General features: G+C 41.2%; 1 protein-coding gene across 13 annotated transcripts in view; it reads left to right on the top strand.

Annotated features, from left to right (window-relative positions):
• LOC118391984 (receptor-type tyrosine-protein phosphatase delta-like) overlaps nucleotides 1–25,088 on the top strand; it is a 377,633-nt gene that overhangs the window by 6,332 nt on the left and 346,213 nt on the right. For all 13 annotated transcript variants that reach the window (XM_052459507.1, XM_052459505.1, XM_052459506.1 and 10 more), the window contains exon 2: nucleotides 15,036–15,080. The gene's annotated coding sequence lies outside the window, so the exon portion shown is untranslated. The remainder of the gene's footprint in view (nucleotides 1–15,035; nucleotides 15,081–25,088) is intronic.

The raw sequence follows: 25,088 nt of genomic DNA, 5'->3' as shown, positions 1-25,088 counted from the left end.
AACCCAGCAGTATTGCAGTTCTTGTCACAAACCGGTGCGCCCGGCACATACTACCATACCCCGTCAAAAGGCATATTTTAAGTTAGATTTTTCTTGTTTTTCAATCAACCAACAAAACACATTCCACATTCACAGATGTGACAGGCTTAAAAATCATAATAATAATAAATCAAGAATAATATATATATATATATATAAAGTGTATAAAATATATATTATATATATATATATATATATATATATATATATAAAACACTTATTTATATATACAGTATACACTATATATACAGTATTTAAACCAAACCCACAGAATTTCCAAATCAGTTTTTCTCAAAATCAGTTAAGCTACTTTATTAATATGTCTGTCCAAAATGCTTTATTGGTTGAGCAGTTCCCGTTACTGTATTCAGTATGACACAGCATTTATGTGCATTAAATATATACAAGAGCAGTTTTGGGTAAAATCGCTTAGTTTAAACTGCTGAGCGGAAATCATGGGTGAAGGATGAATTCTAGCCGAACTCTATTATTTGATGAGTTTAATTAAATCCCAGAGTTTCTCTCAAGGCTCTTCTAGGGGGTTTCTGTATTTAAGGCAGATTAATTTTTCATTACGCATAACTGGAGTCTGACTTGTAATTAGTGAGTGCATGGCCGCTGAGGGCTGTCTGTCTGCCTTTGGAAATGCAGATGGCTGATCTTCCACTTACCTAGTTCTCTCTACACTCTCAACACCTCTCCATTATTTGACCTAGATCGTTTCTGTATATGTATTGATATGTAGGCTACGTGGGCCTTTTTAAATTGATATAGTTCTGTCCTTGAGCTGTTCTTGTCTATTAATGTGCTGTATTATGTCTTGGTTAATGTTTTGTGTGGACCCCAGGAAGGGTAGCTGTTGCTCTTCCTGTTTTTGATGTAAAGAGTGTGGCTAGACTCCGTTAACCATATTAATGCTTAAGCAGTGTTTGTGATTGCTACTGTTTAGATACTGCGGTATGGATTTGAGATGTGCCCTATGGGTGAAAGTCTTATAAAATGGAATCATAACTGTTCATAGTGTATTGTCTTCACAAACATTTTCAGCTAGGTTGTACATGGCCCCTACTATGTAAAATGTACATACATGGCCTCTATGACACACATGTCTTTCTAAACTCTGATTTATTCAGGGTAGCCCTGACTAGGGTCTCATTTCCGCTACAATAAATCGAAACAACTGCAATCCTCAAATAATTATTTCCAAACCATTGTCCTAAACTGCCCTAAAGGCACCAAGGAATCAAAATGCAAGGAATTGTGCAGGTTATTCCAACAATGGGGGTCACTAAAAAGAGGCTTCACCTAAACTGGCCGAGACCAGAGGGACCTCAAGAGTTAACCAACCCTGTGAGCAGGTTTGATAACTCATTCTTTAATACTTTAGCAACAAAGTTAAGTACATTGGAAGCTTTTGTAGTAGAGCTTTTTAAACAAAAAGGGAGTAATGAAGTGATCTACGGGACTTCAATGAGGATCAGCCAACCTTTTATTACAGGGTGTAGGGATGAGTGTTTAAACTGTCGTCTGTGTTGAAGTGAAGGGCTCTATGGTAAACGACATCCAAAGGTTTAAGAGTAGTGGCTCCTGCCATCTGGTAATTGGCGTCACCATAGTCTGCTTCCTGCTATGTAGGGAGAGTCCAGATCTATTTCTAAAAAATAAGCCCAATTTAAGTCTTGGCTTTTTAATTAGCTCATCCATATGTTTTTTTGAACAAGAAGACTTTTTCAAAACAAATTCCCAGATAGATGGGAACCCAATCGATGGGAGAAGCCTCCAGTGAATAAATATGTAGTTAATCTGAAACATTTTTGCAAGAATTAGAGAACAATATGCAGTGCGTTCAGAAAGCATTCCCAGCCCTTGACTTTTTCCACATTTTGTTGTGTCACAACCTGAATTTAAAATGTATTAAATAGAGATGTTGTCACTCGCCTACACACAATACACCATAATGACAATGTGGTATTATGTTTTTAGTCATTTTTGCAAATTAATTAAAAATGAAAAGCTGAAATGTCTAGAGTAATAAGTACTTAACCCCTTTGTTAAGTTTACAACTTTCAGGAGTAAACATTTGCTTAACAAGTCACTCACTCTGTGTGTAATAATAGTGTATTTTTGAATGACTACCTCATCTCGGGGCCTCACACAAACAATTATCTGTAAGGTCCCTCAATCCAGCAATGAATTTCAAACACAGATTCAACCACAAAGACCACGGAGGTTTTCCAATGCCTCGCAAAGATGGGAACCTATTGGTAGATGGGTAAAAAAAAAGCAGACATTGAATATGGTAACATGATTCATTACACTTTCAATACACCCAGTCACTACAAAGAAACAAGCGTCCTTAACTCAGTTGCCGAAGAGGAAGGAAACCGCTCAGGGATTTCACCATGAGGTCAATGGTGACTTTAAAACAGTTGCAGAGTTTAATGGCTGCAATAGGAGAAAACTGAGGATGGATCAACAATATTGTAGTTACTCCACAATACCAACTTAAATGACGAAGCAAGCCTGTAAAGAATAAAATTATTCCAAAATGTGCATCATGTTTGAAATAAGGCACTTAAGTAAACTGCAAAAAACCTGGCAAAGAATTGTCATTTGTGTCACAAAGTGTTATGTTTGGGGAAAATCTAACACATTACATCACTGAGTACCACTCTTCATATTTTCAAGCATGGTAGTGGCTGCATCATGTTATGGGTACGCTTGTCTTCGGCTAGGACTAAGAGTTTTTTAGGATAAAAATAAACAGAATAGAGCTAAGCAGAGGAAACATCCTTGAGAAAAACCTTTCCAACAGACACTGGGACACACATTCACCTTTCAGTGGGACAATAACCTAAAACACAAGGCCAAATATACACTGGAGTTGCTTACCAAGACGGCATTGAATGTTCCTGAGTGGCCTAGTTACAGTTTTGACTTAAATCTGCTTGAAAAGCTATGGCAAGACTTGAAAATGGCTGTCTAGCAATGATCAACAACCAACTTGACAGAGCTTGAATACATTTTTAAATAATCATTTGCATATATTGTACAATCCAGGTGTGAAAAACTCTTAGAGACCTACCCAGAAAGACTCAAAGCTTTAATTGCTGCCAAAGGTGATTCTAACATGTATTGACTCAGGAATGAGAATACTTATGTAAATTAAATATTTCTGTATTTCTTTTTAAATACATTTGCAAACATGTGTTCACTTTGTCATTATGGGGTAATTTGTGTAGAATTTTGAATTCAGGCTGTAACAACAAAGGGTGGAATAAGTCAAGGGGTATGAATCATTTCTGAACGCAATGTATATTTAGTCTTTCCCGCATTAAGTAGAGGTTTTGAACCAACTAGGGCTTTCTGTAAGGCAACAAAGTCCCATTGCAGATCTAACATAGCCTGGTCAACAGTTGGGGCAATGGCATACATAGTGTAATCTGCATACAAATGAATATTACAAGTTTTAACAGATATACCAATATTATTTATATAAATAGTAAAGAGAACATGTCCCAGTACCAATTCCGGCAGTACGGCTTTTGCAATATCCAGGAAACTAGACTTGACACCATCAGAATTCACACATTGAGTCCTGTCTGACAGATAATTCTGTCTATAGTTCCCCTAATGCACATATTATTGGCACAGCATAGTGTGATTAATAGTGGGAACAAGGATAATTATTACTGTTGGCAAAGAAACAACTAATTCCTCAATTATCAACCAGACAATTAGTGAATATGTAGGTCATTATTAAACAGTTACCCCCTTATAAATCTGATGTTTACTCCAAAAAAGATCATCAAGGTGAATATGAGGAACATGTTCATTCAGTTTCAGAATCATGTGAAATGGGGGATGAACATCAATGAAACAAATGTCCTTGCTGTCTTTGAAAAAAATGCTAAAGCGAACATTTTTACCTCGTTGGTTCAAATTGGTAAGGGCTTATGTTTACATCATTCAATTACAGTACATCCACATGATGGTGCTGTTCCTTATTGAATAGCAATCTAAGATCAAACTAGAGATGTCACTTCAGTTTCACTGTGGATACAGATTGTAACCTTTCATGATTGCTTCATTGAATGAGAACCATAGAGCCACATATAGAGGCTATGAACTGTAGCCTGAAAAAAATATTCATATATTTTGTATAAACAACAATTAACAAATATCACAACATACAAAAAGTATTGTTTATTGATTATTTGTTTGCCTGCATGACAATGTATATAAATAGTACCAGTCAAAAGTTTGGACACACCTACTCATTCCAGGGTTTTCTATATTTTGACTATTTTCTACATTGCAGAATAATAGTGAAGACATCAAAACTATGAAATTACACATTTCAATATTTTATATTTGAAATTCTTCAAAGTAGCCACCCTTTGCCTTGATGACAGCTTTGCACACTTGAATGAGTAGGTGTGTCCAAACTTTTGACTGGTACTGTACTGTATATACACTGAGTATACAAAACATTAAGAGCACCTGCTCTTTCCATGACCAGGCTATTATCCCTTATTGATGTCACTTGTTAAATCGATTTCAATCAGTGTAGATGAAGGGAAGGAGACAGGTAAAGAAGGATTTTTAAGTCTGGACAATAGAGACATGGACTGCGAATGTGCGCCATTCAGTAAGAATGTGTTGCTTATGTTTACTATACTCAGTGTATATCTCATTTATCATTTGTATACCTAATGCATTTGATTTGCTTAAATTCTCATTGTCAAAGTGAGCTTTCATATTTTGAAGACAATAATGAAAAATAGACAAATAGCATTTTAAAACAGTTACATTTGATTGTTTAGGGAATTATCTGGTTATTTAATATTGTACAGGTGAGGCTTTGTAATACAGACGTACCACATTTGAGTTATTTCAAGCACACTTAGGTTTATCTAGAAACATACATTTCATATTTGAAGAAGACAATTGTGGTAAGTATGATTATATGTTGCAAGAAACAAAAAAGAGATTTATATGAATCTAAAAATCTATGTAGTTCAATACATTTCCAGTAGATGGCAGTCTAGCAATGTAAAATATCTCTCTCTCTCTCCCTGAAAGACTACTCTTCCTATAAAACACTTTTGAAATATAAATGTTCTACCTCTCCTCTTCAAAATGGAGCCAGGTCTTTCACTTTAGATGACGTCTCCCGTCGTGTGCGGGAATGAAAAGTGATGGCGAGAACTTGTATTTACAGCGGTAATGAAGTACAAAGCCTGTGTGTGCATGCAAAGGAGCTCATGCAAGATTAATGTTCTCCCGAAGGAAGTCCCCCCCCCTCACCGCAACCTCCCTCTTCCTCACATTTGTTTAGTTTTTTGTTGTTTTATTTTTTTCGCCTCCTCTTCCACCTCCTCCCTCTCTCGCTCCTCTCGTGCTCCTCTCGTCTCAAGTCCGATGGCGTCACCCTCGCCATCTGTCTGTTCACCGGTCCGTGTCGTTGACAGAGTACCGCGGTAGGAGAGCGGGAGTCTGTGGACTAGCACGTCTTGAATCCCGCATTTCCTCTCATCCTTTCACACCACCACCACCACCGGTTTTGTCTGTCAAAAGCCTCGCCACCTACATTCTTCATTCTGTCCATCAAAAAAAAGCATGTATCATTTCAGCCCACATCACGGTTTGTTCATCTGATGCAATGGAGAGACTGTTCTTCTCATTCTGAAATAACTCCTCGTATTTCTCTGCCCCAAAATAGAAACATAGAGCTGTGTAGAAGTTAGATTATATAAAAGAGGATTTGATGAATTAGCCATTTGTCATTGTTTTAATTTCACTGATGTTCATGTTTTGAGGATGAAGTACCATTTAAAACAAGGTTATAAAAATACTGAATAACTTATAACTTAATGCATTTTATTATGTGGACTGTAGGCATCTATTTGTCTCTCTGCTGCCAAACCCACTTGGTTGGTTGATTTCATGTCCCTGCATTTTGTCTTCATCCATGGAGCCTCCAACTCAACAGTATGAGAATGTATGCCTGAGCTTATCACAGACGCCTTCCACATGAGGAGTGCCAGAAGAGGCGGACACACACACACACACACACACACACACACACACACACACACACACACACACACACACACACACACACACACACACACACACACACACACACACACACACACACACACACACACACACACACACACACACACACACATGAGCCAATGCAGCTCTTTTCAGGGCGTGCATTTCAGAAATGGGACATACCTTGAGGATACATTTTTATTTTGTTTAGGTGTGTGTGGTGCATGCTCGTGCACATATGCATCTGTGTGTTTAACACTTTACCCTCCTGGGAATTGGCCTATATGGATAGGGCTAAATTGAAATATTTCTTATGGAAGAAATATGAAACGCATATGCATAACAATGGTAGCAATTGAAAGGGAACCGTTTGGAGACTATGGGGAAATTATTAGACTAAAAGTGAGGGCACCACAGTTCACCTGACACAAGACTGAATCCAAACATTACACTGTTGATTTTATGTGCATTTTATATTTACTGTACTTTTCATCGCATTTGTTGATGACAAAATCTGAGTATACTCTGGATACATTCAATAACATTACGTGAACATTCCTGGAAATATGGGGTTGGTGCAACACTACAAGGGTTTGAAATGATAAGGGTTTGAGTGAGAGTACTAAACTACTGTCTCCAAGTGACCACACACCTCTTCAGTGTGCACTTAAGTTAATTCAATGCAGTTTTATGACACAAGAATATTCTTCAACTCTATAGGTCCTTGTTTAGCTCTACTAGCTGTGCCGTTTAGGAACTAGAGGAAGCAAACTTGTAGTTATTTTGTTTAGAACACAACCCTGCATCCCCACCATCACACAATTACTGTTGTTGTTTAGGCAATCCAAAAATGGTCCATTATAAATCGTTAATCTTGGGTCAGGTGGACATCATTTGAAAGCCTGTTCTATTATCAACATCACTAGCTAAGTTCTAAAATGCGATAGTACAGCATTAGGCTTTCACAATGCAATTCAGGGAAACGGATTGTCATTTCTGTGCTCATAGAGAAAAGTGATGAGTGTATTCAGGTGCGTGTGTCACAACAAACTTTCTTCACAATAGACAAACAGGCTCATTTTGTTCAAAACAATCCAGGGTTTGACACCATGTCATCTTGTGACTGTACATCAAACATAGTGATCATAAACGTTGACAGTGTATATTACATGAGTTTTATGATATGGAAATGTGAAATGCATGTTGTGTGTTTGGCTTGCTTGTATGACGTCAAAGCGGTATTTATTATAATCCTCAACGTCTCATCTTTCAAAAGACATAGTCCTCTTAATTTACAGCATTTCCCTCAGGCAACAAAACATTTGCAAAAGTTGGCAAATTAGCAGGAGGGATGGGGGCAACTTCTTGTTGCGCACAGGGCTCAAGTTCAGAACGTCTGTCAGTCAAAACCCTGTGAAGCGCAGAGCAAGAGCTTTGACGTCATGTATAGCATGTTACAGTACATCCATTTAAGGCATTTATCAGTGCCCAAATCTGTCAATTTCAACCTGTATACAGGTATGAGTTTAAAGGGCGACGTGTGTGTGTGCATTCTCTTTAATTGAGTGAGTGACTGTGTGCGTCTTGCGGGTGAATAGGCAGATTCTATAGAAGACACCCAAGCCACCATTTGACAGGTGTCCGTTCTCTTGACTGTAAAGGCCTATCTTCTCTTACATTTACATTTATCTCCAGCTTCTCCTACATCCCCAACATCTTAGGTGGTGTCGTACCCTTGTCTTCATTCGGTCTCCTCCACTGATCTAAAGACAAAGTTGTCTTAAAGCAACATGTTCAAAGCCTTATATGGGGTCCCTTAGAAGGACATGAACGGAGGGGAAGCCTCTTTTGACTATTGCATTCATCTGATCTGATTGATTTGGATCATTCATTCACGACTAAACAATGTTGCCATTATTCGTTAATTAATTTAATGTAGCTGTCAGTTGTGCATGGATGGCATTTTCCATGTACTTTTTTTGTATTGCAAGACTTGCCTGCAACCCATAATTGAACACGTTCAAGTTTCAAGTTCTATTAGTGATACGTACGGGGATACACATGGTATACACCGTCCAACGAAATAACAGTCCAATCCCAAGCTATCCCGGGTGAAAGCTGAGTAGATTAAAGTCATTTCCATTTCTTTTCTCACATTGGAATGTTATTTTTCATAAAAAGGAAAGTAATAAAAAAAATGTTTTGCCAAGATGAGGCTTTGCTAAGAACCCCATCTTTGTAGAGAAATATTCTAAACATAAATACATTTTCTTCAGTCTTCCCCCGTATATGCCAAGTGCTTTTAATATGCTGGCCAAATTCAAACAGTGATAACCGAAGGGAAGCTACAGTATCTACAAGGGGTTTGGAAGCCACATATAAATGCTATTGTGTGTGTGTTATATTATATTTATGCGGCCTATCATTTAAGAGGCCCAGAACTCTGGGTATATACAGGCTAATCGGATATATTGTATTACATATTGTATGGGGGGGGGGGGTGAAGAAAGGGTCATGTTTCAAAGGCTTTTCAAATGTCAATGTCTGTCAAAAAATGCAATGTTAAAAATGCAAACATATCCTTGGATAAACAGCACAAATGACTATCTTTGTAGCCACAGTTGCAACAATTTTCTGTGAGTTTAGGAATACAATTTAGATGATAATGGCCCATTTCTAGGATAATATTCCAAATTGATGACCTTAGTATATTTGTATCATAAAAATATAATGTTATGCAAATGATACACCAGGAACTGGATCCCACACTCCTAGGTCAACAAAGTCAAGGTTTCACAAGGGAGAGCTACTGTGAACATACTTACTGTACCTCAGATGTTCTCATAATGCTGTTTGGAATCTCATCTTCTTTACCGGTAGTCATCATAATGATGGAGCAGAGACAAATGGTTGGGTGATAGGAGACGGACCTCAACATAATAATAAATAATATGCCATTTAGCAGACGCTTTTATCCAAAGCGACTTACAGTCATGTGTGCATACATTCTACGTATGGGTGGTCCCGGGATCGAACCCACTACCCTGGCGTTACAAGCGCCATGCTCTACCAACTGAGCTACAGAAGGACCACCCCACCAACATTTCACAAGGTAGACCTACAGTATACAGTTTTTGGGGAATGCTTATGTCATACGTCCTCGTAATGCTGTTTGGAATCTCAGGTTCACTAACAGTAGTCCTCATAGTGATGGAGTATGAAGACAAATGGTTTGGGAGATAGGAGATAGCCCTGAGTTTACCTCTGGTTCCGTGCAGCTACCATGTCCACATTTGTAAATCAGGCCCATTGAGGAAGTATAATGCTGATGATTATGACAGCCCAATCGCTGGGGAGTAGGGGGAGTTTTGAGTTATGGGTTTGGGGAGGATGCCCAGAAACTAGACAGGATTCGGAATGGAGAAATACTGCCACCGAAAGAACACAAGTCCCCCCAGATGGATACTAATGCGCTCGGCTGGCACTGGTGCCTCTGGACTAAACAAGGACCATTAGCTCCACAATATCAATGGAATATTCTGAAATGTTGGTGTGTACTTTCCATCATCATGGTATGTTTTCTTGGAGAGATACTTAAAGGTAAGGTAGTATAAACGTAACCACATGTAACATGCATTTGCATTAGTATACAGATCAAAATTCCCAATGCAAAAGTTACACCTTTTCAAATCATTCTATTTTTCAACTTATTTCAAAGTATTATCCGAGAGCTGCCCAGTGCCACGAGCCTACCAGACAAGCTGAATAACTTCTATGCTCACTTCGAGGCAAGTAACACTGAAACATGCATGAGAGCATCAGCTGTTCCGGATAACTGTGTGATCACGCTCTCCACAGCCGATGTGAGTAAGACCTTCAAATAGGTCAACATGCTCAAGGCCGCAGGGCCAGACGGATTACCAGGACGTGTATTCCGAGCATGCACTGACCACGTGGCTAGTGTTTTCACTGACATTTTCAATCTCTCCCTGTCTGAGTCTGTAATACCAACATGTTTCAAGCAGACCACCATAGTCTCTGTGCCCAAGAACCCTAAGGTAACCTGCCTAAATGACTACCGACCCGTAGCACTCACGTCTGTAGCCATGAAATGCTTTGAAAGGCTGGTCACGGCTCCAATCAACACCATTATACCAGAAACCCTAAACCCACTCCAATTTGCATACCATCCCAACAGATCCACAGATGACGCAATCTCTATTGCACCCCACACTGCCCTTTTACACCTGGACAAAAGGAACACCTATGTGAGAATGACTAGCGTTCAACACCATAGTGCCCTCAAAGTTTATCACTAAACTATGGACCCTGGGACTAAACTCCTCCCTCTTCAACTGGATCCTGGACTTCCTGACGAGCTGCCCCCAGGTGTTAAGGAAAGGTAACACATCCGCCAAGCAGATCCTCAACACAGGAGCCCCTTAGGGGTGGGTACTCAGTCCCCTCCTATACATCCTGTTCACTCACGACTGCATGGCCAGGCACGACTCCAACACCACGCCTGATCGCAGACAACAACGAGACAGCCTATAGGGAGGAGGTCAGAGACCTGACCGTGTGATGCAAGGACAACAACCTCTCCCTCAACGCGATCAAAACAAGGAGATGATTGTGGACTGCAGAAAAAGGAGGACTGAGCACGCCCCCATTCTCATCAACAAGGCTGCAGTGGAGCAGGTTGAGAGCTTCAAGTTCCTTGGTGTCCACATCACCAACAAACTATCATGGTCCAAGCACACCAAGACAGTCGTGAAGAGGGCACGACAAAACCTATTCACCCTCAGGAGACTGAAAAGATTTTGCATGGGTCCTCAGATCCTCAAAAGTTTCTACAGCTGCAGCATCGAGAGGTCCTGACTGGTTGCATCACTGCCTGGTATGGCAACTGCTCGGCCTCCGACCACGAGGCACTACAGAGGGTAGTGTGTACGGCCCAGTACATCACCAGGGCCAAGTTTCCTGCCATCCAGGACCTCTATACCAGGCGGTGTCAGAGGAAGGCCCTAAAAAATTGTCATAGACTGTTCTCTCTGCTACCGCATGGCAAGCGGTACTGGAGCGTCAAGTCTAGGTCCATGAGGCTTCTAAACAGCTTCTACCCCCAAGCCATAAAACTCCTGAACAGCTAATCAAATTGCTACCCAGACTATTTGTATAAGGGATTATAAGTAAGTATTTCACTGTAAGGTCTACATCTGTTGTATTCGGCGACATGTGACAAATACAATTTGGTTTGATTTAATTTAATACCAAACAGAATTCCGAAGAATGCCAAAGTCATGTTTTTCTGGAGTGTGATGATGTATTTTGGAGGACTCTGCAAGCTAGCCTAGTCCGTATATTGCAAACGCCAACAGAAATAAGTGGTGGAGTTTCTCAAGTACCTTCAGAGATTAAACCAGAACCTCACCTTGTCTCTGCCTGTTCACTGCAGGTCCCCTCAGAAACCTTTGAGAAGGGTTTAATTTGACTAGATTTAATAGAGAAGGCCTGTGAGTTTCCCTGGACTACCTCACACTTCCTACATTCGGGATCCTCTCAAAACCCTTATCAGGGGTCTCATTACACCAGGTTATGAAGGAGGGATGAAGCTGGAGGGATGTCTTAAATATACTCTGATATGCCACTGACTGACATAGTTCCAGTTATGCACCTTCCCACTTTAATACTGTTGTGGTGGCCTATGCACAAATTACCAGTCATTTAGGCCTTGCTCTTTGTCCACTCTGCTCTGTCAGTGTATACTACGTACTCAAATTCAAATGTCAATGATTTTCAAAATTAGGTATGCTAAAATGCCACTTTACTTTGTCACTTACATTGTACATAACTATATAAAATCACAAATATAAATGACATGCTAAATGTTTTGATATGTCTCCTCTGCAAACTGAAAAGAAAATACATTTACATGATAGACTGCTATAACGCTTAATGGCAAAATCTCAAAATGGAAATATCATCAACAAGAACTTTAACTGGTAGAGCACCCATCCGGTAGTCAGATTATTGTAAGCCTGTGTGTCACATTTGCCTTTAGGGCTGAGGGATGATGTAGTGCCATTGATCGCCAACCATGATAATATAATCAGGCACAAAGCCTGACAAGTGTAGGGCTAGATATTTCAGAGATGCAGACAGCGAAGCGTTGCCACAGGTCATAAACCCTCACATTCCCTTCTTGATCTTTCCCTCTGTTTGGCCTCGTCCAATATTAATGCAAATAACAATGCCTTTTTGGGTGCCATTTTTATGGTTATGGCTCTATCTCACCAATGTGCTGATGTTACAAAGCTAATGGATTCAAAGGTAACCTATTGCTCGGGTCCTGTCCAGCTGCCTTCGCTCCAGTCACTTGTCTATGCACTGAGTTGATAAATACCGAGTTTCATTTTCCCCATGGCAGAGCACAGTAAAAAAACGGGGAGTAATAATTGCTCTGGGCCGAGACGAGGACAGCTAAATATGCTTGATTGCATCCTAAGCCTCAATGCTGTGTAATGAAATATGGCTGTGCCCCGGACAGGAAACTGTGCCCATATCTTTCTTGTCTCTTTTTCTGCAATTAATATTTAATATTTTTTGTCTTTTTCCTTGCTCGGCCAACCCAACCTCTTTGCTATCTTTTGGCAAAGGAATCCATCAAAACGTTGTTCATTTTCATTTGACATTATCTTTGTGATAATGTTATAATTATAGGGCCAAATCGGGTCCTAATTATTTATTCCTTGCCACATCAAAATGGCCGTCCCCTAATATCCCCCAGTTCTACATTTCAGTATGTGTGTTCGTTCGTATGGACAGGGCTTATCAGGTGAACAAAGTATTGTTTCAGGCAGGATTTGAGGGCCCAGACTGAACCACCCCCTTACTTGCGTAACCACTTTTTTCCATCCTCATTTTAGGGGAAAGTTGGGTAAGTTTAGTCATTTTTTACCTTCAGCATCACTCCATGAAGGGAAATAAAGTATTCTTTATCAAATATATCTACATATATTTCAGGATGATATATATCAAATCAAATCAAATTGTATTTGTCAAATGTGCCGAATACAACAGACCTTAGTGAAATGCTTACAAGCCCATAACCAACAATGTTTTAAGAAAAATAAGTGTTAAGTAAAAAATAGATGAGTAACATATTTAAAATAAAAGTAACAAATAATTAAACAGCAGCAGTAAAATAATAATAGCGAGCCTATATACAGGGGGTACCAGTACAGAGTCGATGTGCAGGGGCACTGGAAATGAACAGAATGTATGTAAACGTTACAGTTTTGAAAGCATAGCTTGTCCAAAAAAAGTGGTCTCTTGGCACAACTTACCCCGGGGCAAGTTAAGCCGCATGACAGGGCTAGTTAAGCCACCAACAAATTTCTGTACTGAATAAAATATTACCACTACCATTTTAAAACCATGTCTATCTTTACTTCCCAATTCAATACAATACCAAACCATTTTTGTATTTTAATCATTTGAAGTGTCTTATAACACAGGCTTAACACCAAACAAAAATGTTGTACTTTTTTGAAACACCTTTAACATTCTCCAGGCCCTGTTGTTAACTCATATCCCAGCAATAATGCCTTGCAAACACTTCAATTTGCTCAACTTTCCATTAGCTCAATCATGGGCTCAACTTACCCCAAGGCAAACATGTGTACTATATTAGCCCACACAGCTACAAGGATGCACATTCATGCTAGGTTTAGGATCTCATATTGAAGCTAATAGAGATCCCAACTGATGTATAGAACTATTTGACTTTGGTTTAGATACAAGCATCATAAATGTTCTAACACAAAACGTTTTTTTTTGACTTGGTGAAGATCCATTTTTTTAATCTAACATGTGTTTTTTTCCCTTCACATACTCCTTGAAATGATGACCTGTTTATCTGGTGTATGTTTTCCTAGAAACAAGGGCAGCTCAACTTGCCCCTTCGGCTCAACTTACCCCGCTCTCCCCTACTTGTGAAATGTATTTAAAGTAATTGAAAGCAGTGGTTTATGCAAATGCAGACATCTGAGAAGGTTCAGGCCATGAGAAGTTCAGGTTGATTTCTCAGCTATGACTAACATGCACATCTTAGATATGATTAATCCAATGATCATAAAATTCCTGGGGAAATTAAAAGAACTGCGCTCATACATTTCAAATCAGTGGTCTTGCAGGTTCCACAGTTTTCAAGGAGGTCCTTCTCATACAATTAAACACACCACCATCATGATGTCTTAAGCATGATGCCTGAAATTAGGGTGCACCCAATTTGGAAAAACAAAATAATTGTATCATTCATTATGAGTCATTTTGTCGGAACAACCTAAAGCACATTTCTCCTTTGGTTCAATAAGCAGCTAATCATTTACAAGAATATTAGTCCACAGGCTTGTATGGGCACTGCAGCATCTGCTAATGCATTTAGCAGGAAATAGCCTGAAAAAATCTGCTCGGCACAGTAAATAGTATATTTTCTGAATATCTCACAATTGTAATAGAAGGAGAATGTAATTACAAGTGTTTTCATCATAGGCCCCAAAGCTGATCAATATTTCTGCTAAGTAGTATTACCTGCCAAGCGGGAGTTTGACACCGAAATGGTGCCACTGATAAGACATTGTTTTGTTGTTACATAATGGTTAATTCCATAAACAAATCAACATTGAAATATGATGATATGATTTATTAATAATAGTATTTCTGTGACAAGATGTTATGTTTCCTGAGTCAGAGATGTTTAGGGTGTTGGGCCGGTAAATGAAAGGTTTCTGGTTTGAATCCCTGAGCTGACTAGGTTAAAATGATGTCGATGTACCCTTGAGCAAGGCGCTTATCCCTAGTTGCCCTGTATAAGAGTGTCTTCTAAATTACAAAAAATGTTAATATTTTCTCTCTCTCTCATGTCGTTCCAGTTCTCTTTCCTGAGACAACAACCACAGGATGAGGCTTGAGAGGAGGTAAGAGTTTGAGGTGGATGCAGTGGTGTGTTGAAATGTGATTGTCAATTTGGAGCCATTCTGTCCATACAGTGAGTCCCAGAGCTGCCTGAGTAGATTAACAAGCCTGACACTGGTAGCCCACACCATCATTTTGTTACGGTGTGTACAATAGATTAGCCACAATGGGTATAACAATACAATACATTCATTATGATTTCAGTTAGCCTTGGGATTGGGATTAATTCCATTTGAAAATCAGTCTTTTTCAGATCATTTACACCTAAATAAATAGTCTCTCTCTGAATTGAAAAGAAACTTATAAAATAGTCCTCACTGAAATAATTTCCAATCAATCTCTTACATTGAAACGGAATCAATCCCAAATCAGATGTCTCAGCTCGGATCATTGTTCTGCCATCTCTCCCTTGGTTAGTGAAGAGAAAAGTCTGTATCTGCCAAAGCCAAGCCTTTTAGAGAGACAGAGAGTGAGAGGGAGACTGACTGGCTCTGATGAGGCCAGACTGGCCGTGCCTTGTGCTGTGTGCCAGGCTTCAGAAGCCTGATTGATAGAGCGTGATGAGACTGTCACAGAGGAGAGAGACTCGGAGAGATAGACTGGATAGGGATGTGGCTGGTGAGGAGGATGTATTTGGAATATCAGAAGAATGAAGTAGTGGAATGAAGTGGCTGGCTGGATTGCGTTGCGGACTCCTGAAGAATTAGGTGGGCAGCATATTGAGACTGCACAAGTTTGAGACGAGTTGAATTAACATTTGAATTAACATTTGTTTACATATTGTTTTGATTATTCCACAACTCTGATAAAGGTCTACGTTGCTATTCAAAACATTAAACCACTAAGACTTTGTCTAACATATTTACATCTAAAATAGTTGATTGCCTTAACATCTGCTTTGGACATAATTTACAGTCATTTAGCAGACGCTCTTATCCAGAGTGACTTATAGTAGTGAGTGCATACATTCTCATTCTTGTCCTCTGTGGGAATTGGACCCACAACCCTGGTGTTGAAAGTGCCTTGCTCTATCAACTGAGCTACATGGGACAGAGGACTGTAAATACATGGTACATTTGCAAGGCAAATAGTGTAGCGCTAAATCTCTGTACTGGGAGTTTCCCAGCTTTGATGCACCTGTACTGACCTTGCCTTCTGGATGATAGTGGGGTGAACAGGCAGTGGCTTGGGTGGTTGTTGTAATTTTTGACATTCCTGTGACATCGGACGTTGTAGGGCAGGTCCTGGAGGGCAGGTAGTTTGCCCCAGATGATGCATTGGGCAGACCGCACCACCCTCTGGAGAGCCCTGCAGACCACTGCGGTCCAGTCGATGTGGATAGGGCTGTGCCCCCTCTGCTGTTTCCTGAAGTCCACGATCACGATCCTTTGTGTTGTTGACGATCCTTTGTGTTGTTGACGTTGGGTGAGAGGTTATTTTCCTCTCGTCATTGTTGGTAATCAGGCCTAATACTGTTGTGTCGTCTGCAAACTTGATGATTGATTTGGAGGCGTGCATGGCCACGCAGTCATGGGTGAACAGGGAGTACAGGAGGGGGCTGAGCATGCGTCGTTGTGGGGCTCCTGTATTGAGGCTCAGCGAAGTGGAGGTGTTGTTTCCTGCCTTCACCACCTGGGGGCGGCCCGTCAGGTAGTCCAGGACCCAGTTGCACAGGGTGGGGTTCAGACCCAGGGCCTCGAGCTTAATGATGAGTTTGGAGGGTACTATGGTGCTGAATGCTGAGCTATAGTCAATGAACATCATAGGTAATCCTCTTGTCCAGGTGGTATAGGGCAGTGTGTTGTGTGATGGCGATTGCATCGTCTGTGGATATGTTGGGGCAGTAAGCAAATTGTGGGTCTAGGGTGTCAGGTAAGGTAGAGGTGATATGATCTCAAAGTAATTCATGATGACAGAAATGAGTGTTACGGGGCAATAGTCATTTGGTTCAGTTGGCCTCTCACATATTTGTAGGGAAACCAAGGGGGATACCTAGTCAGTTGTACAACTTAATGCATTCAACTTCCGCATTTAACCAAACCCTCTGAATCAGAGAGGTGAGGAGGGTTGCCTTAATCGACATCCACGTCCTCGTTGCCGGCAGAACAATGGGTTAATTGCCTTGCTCAGGCATTTTTTCCTTGTCAGCTCGGGGAATCGATCCAGCAACCTTACTGGCCCAACGCTCCTACCCACCAGGCTCACTGCTGCTAGCTGAGAGGCAGAGGGCGAGCGAGAAATAGAATGAGAGAGAGTAGCAAAGGAAATTGAGTGTGCACGTGAGTGACTGAGGTAGAGTGAGAAGAAGAGAGCGAACGTGAAAGAGAAAGCGAGAGAGAGCTAGTGAGAAAGGAATGGAGAGAGAGGTTGGAGATCCAGTAGCACTAGCGAGTCGAGGTCTTATCTCCCGCCCACCAAGCCCTGGCGCCGGGTTCCACTCCCTCCTGGCGGGGCTCCCCTTTAGCCTCGCTAAGCAAGGCGCCCAGGTGAAATAAGCAATTCCCATTCAGAAGCGGAGGCACCTCGGAGACTTGCCCTGCGAAATGGCTGCTCACTTTGGCAGATCAATGCACTCTCTTCCTTGTGCACTGCCGCAGAGTGATAGCCAGCACACACAAAAAAAGGAAGGGGGAAAGAAACGAGGGAGAGAGTGTGGGAAAGAGCGAGAGAAACGCTATCAGAGAATTTAATGATATTTGCCAAGGTCTCACTGACTGAGCGCTGTTGAAGGGAGATGGGGCGCTTTGCATAAACTCAAAGGCTGTGCGATATTGCTGTCCGCTGTGAAAGTGGCGGCACCAGCCCCGCCGGATATGAGACTATTCCAACAGGCTGCTCTGAAATTTCTTCCCATGTGAATGATATTAACGATAATCACTTTGAATTATAGGGGTGTAACGAATAAAATCCCAGAATGACTCAACATTGCAAAGACTCATCTGTCTGACCTTTACACAACATATGAATATGTACTTTATAATACCAAACATTGCTTATAGATAGAATCAAGTGACAATGTACTCATAGTACACAGACTAAGTATTATGCCTGGTGTTGTCCTACCTCTGTTAATGGATGTGCTTCCATCAATGCAGCAGTAATTCATACCAAAATTGCAGCTCATTCGAACAAACCACAACTCCTTACTTTAACATGATCAACTGTTTCAGTTTCCTGTAGTGATAGTAATATGTCAGTGGCCATTCTTATGTCATTGGCCAACATATTTAAATTCCAAATTTAAAAAAAAATATTTGACAAGAACATTACTGAAAATCATATACAGTACAATGGGGTGATGGGTTTTCCGCAAACACCAAAACCAGATATGCATTGTACATAGCATTACACTCAAACCTCTGTCATCCTTTTTAAATGAAGCCTTGCCAACAAAGAACAATATGTAACCCAAGAAGAACCTTGAAAAACCATTAGAATTAGCACTTATGGCATGCTTCATAAACTGTACTGTAAAAAGCCAAAGAGAATAGCTGATGGTTCTTTGCACCATATTGCTCTTGTTCCCATTAGCCTTACATGGAACCCAAGCCGGCTGCGCGCATGCGCCATCGAGTGCCATCGTGCGCCATCGTGCGCCATCGTGCATACATTTGTTTTGTCCCCCCACACCAAACGCGATCACGACACACAGGTTAAAATATCAAAACAAACTCTGAACCAATTACATTAATTTGGTACTATACGAAGTAGGTACTAAACCCTATGTCCTATAGGTACCAAACCTACTCCCTATAGGTACTAACCCTACTCCCTATAGGTACTAACCCTACTCCCTATAGGTACTAACCGTACTCCCTATAGGTACTAACCCTACTCCCTATAGGTACTAACCCTACTCCCTATAGGTACTAACCCTACTCCCTATAGGTACTAACCCTACTCCCTATAGGTACTAACCCTACTCCCTATAGGAACTAACCCCTACTCCCTATAGGTACTAACCCTACTCCCTATAGGTACTAACCCCACTCCCTATAGGTACTAACCCCTACTCCCTATAGGTACTAACCCTACTCCCTATAGGAACTAACCCCTACTCCCTATAGGTACTAACCCTACTCCCTATATGGACTAACCCTACGTCCTATAGGTACCACCCCTACTCCCTATAGGTACTAACCCTACTCCCTATAGGTACTAACCCTACTCCCTATAGGTACTAACCCTACTCCCTATAGGTACTAACCCTACTCCCTATAGGTACTAACCCTACTCCCTATAGGTACTAACCCCTACTCCCTATAGGTACTAACCCTACTCCCTATAGGAACTAACCCCTACTCCCTATAGGTACTAACCCTACTCCCTATAGGTACTAACCCCTACTCCCTATAGGTACTAACCCTACTCCCTATAGGAACTAACCCCTACTCCCTATAGGTACTAACCCTACTCCCTATATGGACTAACCCTACGTCCTATAGGTACCACCCCTACTCCCTATAGGTACTAACCCTACTCCCTATAGGTACTAACCCTACTCCCTATAGGTACTAACCCTTCTCCCTATAGGTACTAACCCTACTCCCTATAGGTACTAACCCTACTCCCTATAGGTACTAGCCCTTCTCCCTATAGGTACTAACCCTACTCCCTATAGGTACTAACCCTACTCCCTATAGGAACTAACCCCTACTCCCTATAGGTACTAACCCTACTCCCTATAGGTACTAACCCTACTCCATATAGGTACTAACCCCTACTCCCTATAGGAACTAACCCCTACTCCCTATAGGTACTAACCCTACTCCCTATAGGTACTAACCCTACTCCCTATAGGTACTAACCCTACTCCCTATAGGTACTAACCCTACTCCCTATAGGTACTAACCCTACTCCCTATAGGTACTAACCCTACTCCCTATAGGTACTAACCCTACTCCCTATAGGTACTAACCCTACGTCCTATAGGTACCACCCCTACTCCCTATAGGTACTAACCCTACTCCCTATAGGTACTAACCCTACTCCCTATAGGTACTAACCCTACTCCCTATAGGTACTAACCCTTCTCCCTATAGGTACTAACCCTACTCCCTATAGGTACTAACCCTACTCCCTATAGGTACTAACCCTACTCCCTATAGGTACTAAACCTACTCCCTATAGGTACTAACCCTACTCCCTATAGGTACTAACCCTACTCCCTATAGGTACTAACCCTACTCCCTATAGGTACTAACCCCTACTCCCTATAGGAACTAACCCCTACTCCCTATAGGTACTAACCCTACTCCCTATAGGTACTAACCCTACTCCCTATAGGTACTAACCCTACTCCCTATAGGTACTAACCCTACTCCCTATAGGTACTAACCCCTACTCCCTATATGTACTAACCCTACTCCCTATAGGTACTCACCCTACTCCCTATAGGTACTAACCCTTCTCCCTATAGGTACTAACCCTACTCCCTATAGGTACTAACCCTACTCCCTATAGGTACTAACCCTATGTCCTATAGGTACCACCCCTACTCCCTATAGGTACTAACCCTACTCCCTATAGGTACTAACCCTACTCCCTATAGGTACTAACCCTTCTCCCTATAGGTACTAACCCTACTCCCTATAGGTACTAACCCTACTCCCTATAGGTACTAACCCTATGTCCTATAGGTACCACCCCTACTCCCTATAGGTACTAACCCTACTCCCTATAGGTACTAACCCTACTCCCTATAGGTACTAACCCTACTCCCTATAGGTACTAACCCTACTCCCTATAGGTAGTAACCCTACTCCCTATAGGTACTAACCCTACTCCCTATAGGTACTAACCCTACTGCTTATAGGTACCAACCCTACTCCATATAGGTACTAACCCCTACTCCCTATAGGTACTAACCCTACTCCCTATAGGTACTAACCCTTCTCCCTATAGGTACTAACCCTACAGGTACTAAAGCCTACTCCCTATAGGTACTAACCCCTACTCCCTATAGGTAATAACCCTACTCCCTATAGGTACTAACCCTACAGGTACTAAAGCCTACTACCTATAGGTACTAACCCCTACTCCCTATAGGTAATAACCCTACTCCCTATAGGTACTAACCCCTACTCCCTATAGGTACTAACTCCTACTCCATATAGTCACTAACCCCTACTCCCTATAGGTACTAACCCCTACTCTCTATAGGAACTAACCCTTACTCCCTATAGGTACTAACCCCGACGACCTATAGGTACAAACCCCTACCCTCTTATAGGTACTAACCCCTACTCCCTATAGGTACTGACCCGTACTCACTATTGGCATGTGTACAAATTGGATTGGAAAATGTTACACCTTTCCAGTCCATTCAGATGTGCAGTAGGTGACGAGATGTGACCCATTGTTCATAATGACACAGGTCCTACTCAACCGACATCGCCCCAACTAACATTATACGCACAAATTCTGAGAAACAGCTAATTCTCTGTATCCCTATTTTTTTTATAGCTTTGCTGCGTCATTTCCACAGGTTCAGAAACCACTCGGCGTCAAGCAGCCCATGTTGAATACAGTAACATCCTAAGCAGACATGCCGGAGATGAATCGCTGTTGATTACAGAGCGAGAATAAGGCAGAGAGATTAGAGAAAGGAGGCCTGCTTCCTAGCATAGTGCACAGACGTGTCGGCACAGAAATTCAAGTTCTGTGTGCAATCTTGGCAGAAGCAGGTGCGAGGGGTTGAATCTACCCCACCATCAGCTGTCATAGCCATAATATACTGCATTTATTGGGAATATAATGTGCCGCCACATCTCGGGGAGGAAATGTCAAAACACCTATACTGCAGAGCTATTCAGAGGCAACTTTGTCAGCGTTTCCCGCCAAACAGGGGAAGAAAATATGGTGAGAACAACAAGTAGCTCTCACTATTAATGTCAAAGAGAGAAAGGCGAAGAGATTGAAGGCGGGGGAATAGGATTCTAAGAGGAAGGCAAGGAGAGATTTAAACATAGAAAGGGTGACAGAGATAGACAGTGGATAAACAGCGAGAGGTGGAAAGTGAAGGGGGAGAAAATAGAGATGTATAGAGAAGAAGAGACTGACAGACAAACGAGCAGAGAAGCCGACAGAAACAGAGTGACATTGAGAGAATATGCGAGAGAAGAGATATTCAGTTGAAGAAAGGGCAACGAGAGAGTAAGTAAGAGAGATCTAATCTTCAGGCTTGTTAACCTTTACGTCAACGACTGTAAAGAAGTTACGACTTTCAAATGGGAAATTATCACAATACTGAACCGCCTGAGACAGCAACTTGCATGTAAATAAAGAGAATGTCTTGAAATATTTGCCAGCGTCAGGATTTTTCGAAGCACGCCTTGAGCACCACTTGACCCTGAGCATCCCCCCAAGTGTTTGTGTGTGTGTTTGCATTAGTGTGTTAGTGAATGTGTGTGTGTGCGTGTGGATGTGAGCACTGTTTTGCCCAAGACAGAAATAAAGGGGGAAACATTTACAGGATGCACAATATAATCATTTGCAAGGGACACAACAAATGATCGATTCACCACAGTGGTGTGTCCACATTGTTATTCATAGCTCAACATCCTATTGGCAGTATAACCTCATAAGGATCCACACTGACATATTTACACTGTACAACACTATATAAGCTTTATGTCCGAAGACGGTTCTCCAGTAACCCATCATTCACCTGTAACTCAAACAGGGTAGATAAAGTTGCTAATTTAGCCAATGTCACCCAGTAACACATAATTTGACTGTAATTCAAACAGGGTAGATATAATTATTTGTATCTATATACACAGACTAACAGGGGGCGGTGTTTTGAAGCCCCTGCATCTCCATCTTGGCACTGCCCCTTCCATTGTTAAAAAATATATATTTTGGAATGTATAGAAATGCATTTATTAACGTCTAAATTAGTTTTTGCCACGTTTATTCTATCTTAAACACCTTAATGCATACTTTTCCATTTTCTTATGTGAACTACACAGTTAATTGTTTTGAAAGTTCTCTTACAGTCCCCACTACAACAAAAAACACTTAAATACATTTCATTTGTTTTTCCATTAAACATTTAATTGAAATACTGTAGAATTCCATTCATTCCTATGGAGGACTGCTTCTCCTCGGGAGTGCCAGTCTGGCCGACTGGTGGCTTCAACGTCTGTCACTGGCCAATACATCGAAGGTTAATATACACTGAGTGTACAAACATTAGGAACACCTGCTCTTTCCATGACTAAGGCTGACCAGGTGAATCCATGTGAAAGCTATGATCCCTTCAATCAGTGTAGATGAAAGGGTGGAGACAAGATAAAGAAGGATTGTGTATGTGTGCCATTCCGAGGATGGAATGAGCAAGACAAAATATGTCTGTGCCTTTGAACAGGCGCACCGGTTTGAGTGTGTCAAGAAATGCTGCATTTTTCATGCTCAACAGTTTCCCGTGTGTATCAAGAATGGTCCACCACCAAAAGGACATCCAGCCAATTTGACACAACTGTGTAAAGCATTGTCAACAACGTCCCTGTGCAACGCTTTCAACACCTGGTAGAGTCCACATCCCGACGAATTGAGGCTGTTCTGAGGGCATAAGGAGGTGCAACTCAATATTAGGAAGGTGTTCATATTGTTTTGTACACTCAGTGTACATTGTTGGGTAAATCATTATTAAGCCAATGCCATTCCATAGGTACTCATACATGCAGCAACTTCAATGGCTCCTCTACGCTGATTTTCCTCCATGTGAAAGCCTATAGTCTTGTTTGCAGTAGAGATTGCTGGTATGTTTGCGATGGCATTCATGCGTGATTTGGGTTCTTTGTATGTTGAAATATTAGAGACATTTGTTGAAAAGTCATGTGTTGTACCTTTATGACATATTGGTGTCACATGAACAAGCTAGTCAAGAGGGATTCATTGGTTATATCAAGTTGGTGATACATCGTTTTAATATTAATTCTACAAAGTCTCGACAGCGGGAGAATCAATATGTAGATGATGGCAGGATCACATGATAGCAGGTAATCATTAGTCCATCATTTGCCCGAGCAAAGGAGCAATTGATTGGCTTTTCAATTTCACTCTCACTTCTCAGTGTCGACAACCTTCCCCCTAGTCATAATTCAAAAACGCCAAGGATCATTAATCGGTGGACACACTCTCCACTCTCCCTTTCACATGCCAAAACAGGTCCCATCAATCAAAACAGATCGCCTGATACCTTCACACTTTGCATGTACCTCTTTCAATTTCCCTTTCAAGGTGTGGTTCCTTTTTCCCGAGATTGGGTAATTGGACGACACATTTTGAACATGTCTATAAGGGAACTCGATAGGTTTTTTGAAGGAATGCAGACGTGAGCAGATCTTTGTCCATCATGGAGAATGCTGTAACAGAAAGCATGGCATTGATGCCTATGATGGCAAAAGCCAATAGTCAATAACATTCTCACTTTGATGTATCCTCTCTCTCTAGAGTTGAAATTTTCCAACCAGCAAACACTGCACAGTAGGCCTGCAATCTATACGTTTCCATTTCATGCTGGACATTTTCATGTTGATTTCAACAAAAGAACAATAACAGCATGCTTGATTATTCTGAACTCCTACCTACACAATCTTAAATAAACTGTTTGACATAGAAACATGTAATTTACAGATGGCGACTGTGTGTTCTCTCAACTCCTTGATTTGTTGCCCTTGGCTTTTTGCACGGCTTAGCCAAAGGGGCAACGCATCCATGTCACCAAATCTGTGTTGAATTAGAATATCTCACAAAAGTCCTGCTGAATAAATGCCACTCTCTCGTGTCATTTCTACCATTCAGTTGGCACATTCACTCCCGTCCCCTGTATGATTATAACAACTGACTGTGGGTACTAACTGGCTCTGACTCTATCTCTCTCTCTCAACATCTCCCACATTATTAAAATGCTAATCGCGCCTACAATCAAGCAGCCCAAAACCACACAGTCAGAATACACAATAGATGTTTTCATGTTTCCCACTATCGCAGGACTTGTTTAC

This window comes from Oncorhynchus keta, chromosome 13 (genome assembly GCF_023373465.1).
Source record: "Oncorhynchus keta strain PuntledgeMale-10-30-2019 chromosome 13, Oket_V2, whole genome shotgun sequence".
Classification (NCBI taxonomy): domain Eukaryota; kingdom Metazoa; phylum Chordata; class Actinopteri; order Salmoniformes; family Salmonidae; genus Oncorhynchus; species Oncorhynchus keta.
This window is presented reverse-complemented; position numbering and strand designations above follow the sequence as displayed.